Below are 6,113 nucleotides of genomic sequence, written 5' to 3'. Positions count from 1 at the left end.
ATATTTTAGATTCTTCAAAGTAGCCACCCTTTGCCTTGATGACAGCTCTGCACACTCTTGGCATTCTCTCAACCAGCTTCAGGAGGTAGTCACCTGGAATGCATTTCAATTAACAGGTGTGCCTTGTTAAAAGTTAATTTGTGGAATTCATTTCCTTCTTAATGCGTTTGAGCCAAGGTAGGGGTGGTATACAGAAGATAGCCTTTCTTGGTAAAAGACCAAGGGTGTCGGGTGCCTTGTCCTCTATATAGGGAGTAGAGAGCCTTGTCCTCTATATAGGGAGTAGAGAGCCTTGTCCTCTATATAGGGCGTAGAGAGCCTTGTCCTCTATATGGAGTAGGGTGCAGGGAGCCAGTTAAGCCACACCCTAACTAGTTGCACATTCACCTTACCCCAGGTGGGAACGGTTTTACTTATCATTTAGTCGCAGGAAAGTTAACAAACTGGAAATACTAGTGGAGCAGAAGCAACCTTTGGCCACGGCTGCCTTCTGCCATTACATGTAGTTGTTGCATGATACAACATTAATTGACTGTGGTTTGGACTACCTTACACCTTCCTACCTGCCTGCATGAGTATGAAACAACAAGAGTTGACCGAAGAGGGATTACTGAAACCTTCCAACCTGCCTGGCAGCCATCCCCAGCTAGATAGATCTCCAACAAGGTGGAATGACCTAAACCTGGCAGCCATCCCCAGCTAGATAGATCTCCAACGAGGTGGAATGACCTAAACCTGGCAGCCATTCCCAGCTAGATAGATCTCCAACGAGGTGGAATGACCTAAACCTGGCAGCCATTCCCAGCTAGATAGATCTCCAACAAGGTGGAAGATGGTATTAAGAAAGGAGGAAGAAGGTAAGTGTATTTTCATGTTTCATCCCATCTGTTTTTTTTTTTTTTTTTACTATAGTTTGACGTATTCAAATTCAGAGTAACAAAACGGTCATACTGAAGGAATTCTATAGAACGTCATCGTACGCACGGAACACAGGTGTTTTCTCAGTAACTTAAGTTCACATGTCGGAGGATGCTTGGTTCTCAATGATCACCTCAGGTACAGACAAGGAAGCAAAGCGGTTCTGTTTTTTATTTTATTTTATTTGACGTCCAACTAACTATCAGTCCAGGAGTCAAAATGCAACGTTGTTGACAATTGAGTCCCACTGAGACCAGTATCTTCTTTTACAAGAAACTTCTACAAATCACATTTTTTTTTAATAAGAATCAATGGAGAAGAAGGATATTAGAATTGTGAACATTAGAATTTAAACTACATCCCTGCTCTAGAAATAAATACATGTGTCAAACCACTATATAGCTGCATGGACATTTTCACACCAACATTTATAAAGCAGCCTAGACTGTACTATAGCACCCTATTCCCTATACAGTGCACTACTTTTGACCAGAGTCCTTCCTATGTGTCACGATCTTCGTACAAATGGTCGGACCAAAGCCCGCGTACTTTTGAGTTCCACATAATTTATTAAAGATGTGAAACTTAGAAAAAATAAGAAAGAATAAACTAACTGTGACGACAATGCAGTGCTAACAGGCAACTAAACATAAACAATATCCCACAGCCCATAAACTACCTCCTCATGCCTTTTGTACACAATGTATATAGACTCTCTTTTTTTCTACTGTGTTATTGACTTGTTAATTGTTTACTCCATGTGTAACTCTGTGTTGTCTGTTCACACTGCTATGCTTTATCTTGGCCAGGTCGCAGTTGCAAATGAGAACTTGTTCTCAACTAGCCTACCTGGTTAAATAAAGGTGAAATATATATATATTTTTTAAACAGCTGGAAAAATGTAACTTAAGCATGATCCCCAATTAGAGACAAATATAACCAGCTGCCTCTAATTGGGAATCATACAAATCACCAACATAGACAATCAAACCTAGAACCCCACATAGAAAATATAAACTAGAACAATCCCCCAGTCACGCCATGAGCTACTCTACCATAGAAAATATAAACTAGAACAACCCCCCAGTCACGCCTGACCTACTCTACCATAGAAAATATAAACTAGAACAACCCCCCAGTCACGCCCTGACCTACTCTACCATAGAAAATATAAACTAGAACAACCCCCCAGTCACGCCTGACCTACTCTACCATAGAAAATATAAACTAGAACAACCCCCCAGTCACGCCCTGACCTACTCTACCATAGAAAATATAAACTAGAACAACCCCCCAGTCACGCCCTGACCTACTCTACCATAGAAAATATAAACTAGAACGACCCCCCAGTCACGCCCTGACCTACTCTACCATAGAAAATATAAACTAGAACAACCCCCCAGTCACGCCCTGACCTACTCTACCATAGAAAATATAAACTAGAACAACCCCCCAGTCACGCCCTGACCTACTCTACCATAGAAAATATAAACTAGAACAACCTTTCTATGGTCAGGACGTGACACTATGCGAGGAAGGGATGGTCTCATGTTCCATTCCTCTTTCCAAACAAATGTCAAGTCAAAAAATGGTGTATTTATTTAACCTGTATTTAACTAGGCAAGTCAGACAAGCACATTAATCAATGTATGAATATGTAGATATGTCACTAATATAATGCATATACAGTACTGTATGAATATGTAGATATGTCACTAATATAATGCATATGCAGTACTGTATGAATATGTAGATATGCCACTAATATAATGTATATACTGTATGAATATGTAGATATGCCACTAATATAATGTATATACTGTATGAATATGTAGATATGCCACTAATATAATGCATATACTGTATGAATATGTAGATTTGTCACTAATATAATGTATATACTGTATGCCTATGTAGATATGCCACAAATATAATGCAAATACACTATGAATATGTAGATATGTCATTAATATAATGCATATACAGTACTGTATGAATATGTAGATATGCCACTAATATAATGCATATACTGTATGAATATGTAGATATGTCACTAATATAATGTATATACTGTATGCATATGTAGATATGCCACCAATATAATGCAAATACACTATGAATATGTAGATATGTCACTAATATAATGCATATACAGTACTGTATGAATATGTAGATATGTCACTAATATAATGCATATACAGTACTGTATGAATATGTAGATATTCCACTAATATAATGCATATACTGTATGAATATGTAGATATGCCACTAATATAATGCAAATACACTATGAATATGTAGATATGCCACTAATATAATGCATATACTGTATGAATATGTAGATATGCCACTAATATAATGCAAATACACTATGAATATGTAGATATGTCACTAATATAATGCATATACAGTACTGTATGAATATGTAGATATGTTACTAATATAATGCAAATACACTATGAATATGTAGATATGTCATTAATATAATGTATACACTGTATGAATATGTAGATATGTCACTATTATAATGCATATAATGTATGAATATGTAGATATGCCACTATTATAATGCATTGTCACGAACCCGCTCAAAGCCCGCAACAAAAGGGAGACAACGTGGAGATAAGGAGTAGCAAAATATATATTTATTAAATAAAGTAAACTAAGTACAATATGCAATGGTGTGTGTAATCAGTAGTGTAAGTGAGCGTTTTGCATGAATGTGATAATGGAGGGTGATGAAAGGTGCCAAAGCAAACCACCAAAAACCACCAAGATACACAACAAAATCTGTAAAGGTGTCTGCATGGAGAGAGTCTCCTCCATGAATGGGGAAGTGGTGTATTTATCCTGGGACACACCTGGCCCAGGTGTTTCCCATGTAGCTGACGACCCTCCCAACTCCGCCCACCAGCATCCAAATAAGGAAAACAAGAGCAAAGAGAGAATACAGCAGACAGAGTGGGAGGGTCACATGCATATACTGTATGAATATGTAGATATGCCACTATTATAATGCATATAATGTATGAATATGTAGATATGCCACTATTATTATTATTTTTTAACCTTTATTTAAATAGGCAAGTCAGTTAATAATTTCTTATTTTCAATGACGGCCAAGGAACAGTGGGTTAACTGCCTGTTCAGGGGCAGAACAAAAGATTTGTACCTTGTCAGCTCGGGGATTTGAACTTGCAACTTTTCAGTTGCTAGTCCAATGCTCTAACCACTAGACTACCCTGCCACCCCTCCACTCTAACCACTAGACTACCCTGCCACCCCTCCACTCTAACCACTAGGTTACCTTGCCACCCCTCCACTCTAACCACTAGGTTACCCTGCCACCCCTCCACTCTAACCACTAGACTACCCTGCCGCCCCAAAGCATATACTGTATTATTATTGATCTGGATTATTGCCCTGCTATGTTGAGGCAGCAAAGCACACAAACATTTCACTGAACCTTTTAAACCTGCTGGAAACTGAACGTGACAAATAAAATCAATCAATCAATCAATCAATCAATCAATCAATCTCTCAATCAATCTCTCTCTCTCTCTCTCTCTCTCTCTCTCTCTCTCTCTCTCTCTCTCTCTCTCTCTCTCTCTCTCTCTCTCTCCGTCTCTCTCTCTCTCTCTCTCTCTCTCTCTCTCTCTCTCCGTCTCTCTCTGTCTCTCTCTCTCTCTCTCTCTCTCTCTCTCTCTCTCTCTCTCTCTCTCTCTCTCTCTCTCTCTCCGTCTCTCTCCGTCTCTCTCCGTCTCTCTCTCTCGTCTCTCTCTCTCTCTCTCTCTCTCTCTCTCTCTCTCTCTCTCTCTCTCTCTCTCTCTCAAGAGATGGCTGAAGGCAGGAGATACTGCGGGTGGTCTCGTTTCCGTTGCTGTTTCCTCATCCTGCTCCTCATAGCAACGGCCTTCTTCTACTTCGGCGATCAGTCAGTAGAGTGGGTCCCTTCACTAGACAGGGCGTCAAAATGGTGGGCGGAATTGAGTGGCGGTTCAGTCAACAGACCTGGTTCTACCAACACCAGTAGTGAAGCAGTTTCTCTCAACTCCACTGGTTTTACCATAGACACTCATGAAACTGCGTCTGCCAGTTCAACAGATCGTCAGACTTCACGTATCCACTCTACTCAACAGGCCATGGAACTCAACACAACACATGATGAAACTAGTTCCATCACCTCTGCACTCAACATCATCACTAATCTGCTCACAGAGGGCAAGGCAGTTCTGGCCACTCCTCCTCCGTATGTGTCCCCAGGACCGTACCATGTAGAATACCCATCAGAGTACATCTTCATCCTGGATGAGCCAGAGAAATGCCGGGAGCAGAACCCCTTCCTGGTTCTGATGGTGCCAGTGGCGCCTATAACAGGGAGGCCCGTGAGGCCGTCCGCAGGACTTGGGGCAGTGAGAGGCAGGTACTGGGCAGAGAGGTCCGTCTGTTCTTCCTGCTGGGACTGCCCAGTGGAGAGGAGACAGAGCAGCTCCAGGAGAAGGTGCTGCAGGAGAGCAAAGAGCACCAGGATCTGCTGCAGAGCAACTTCATAGACAGCTACAAAAACCTGACCATCAAGACCATGGTGATGATGGAGTGGCTGAGCTCTCGCTGCCCCAACGCCTCCTACGCCATGAAGATCGACTCAGACATGTTCCTCAACGTGAACACCTTGGTCAACATGCTGCTTCACGCTCCAACGCAAAACTACAGACTGGACTAGTGGCCCGATGGGGAGCCGTTCTAAGAGACCGTAACTCCAAATGGTACCTTCCAAAGGAGGTGTTTCCTGAACCAGTATACCCACCTTATGCTCTGGGTCTGGGCTATGTCTTCACCTTAGACCTCCCCAGGAAGCTGGTGGAGGCGTCCAGGCATGTTAAAGCCGTCTACATAGAGGATGTGTATCTGGGACTGTGTATGAGACACCTGGGCATCCGGCCAACTGACCCCCCAGTGGAACCTTTTTCAGGGGTATGCAAGCCCAGGACCGCTGTCACTACATGGCTGTTATCACTCCTCGAACTCCTCAGGAGCTTCTGGACATATGGAGAAACATGCATGCTGTCTGGGTCACTCTGGGAAAGACAAATAGCCTTGAGGTTAGAGCGTTCACCTGGTTCCAGGTTGGTGCTCCCAGGACCTCCCCAGGAAGCTGGTGGAGGCGTCCAGGCATGTTAAAGCCGTCTACATAG

The 6,113-nt window shown here is 42.2% G+C and overlaps 1 pseudogene; it reads left to right on the top strand.

Moving 5' to 3' along the window:
- Positions 1–435: 435 nt before the first annotated feature.
- Positions 436–6,113, top strand: LOC135536835 (beta-1,3-galactosyltransferase 1-like; annotated as a pseudogene).

The sequence above is a fragment of the Oncorhynchus masou genome, unplaced genomic scaffold, assembly GCF_036934945.1.
Source record: "Oncorhynchus masou masou isolate Uvic2021 unplaced genomic scaffold, UVic_Omas_1.1 unplaced_scaffold_670, whole genome shotgun sequence".
Lineage (NCBI taxonomy): Eukaryota > Metazoa > Chordata > Actinopteri > Salmoniformes > Salmonidae > Oncorhynchus > Oncorhynchus masou.
Note: the sequence above shows the minus strand (reverse complement) of the source record. Positions and strands in the feature narration are given on the sequence as shown.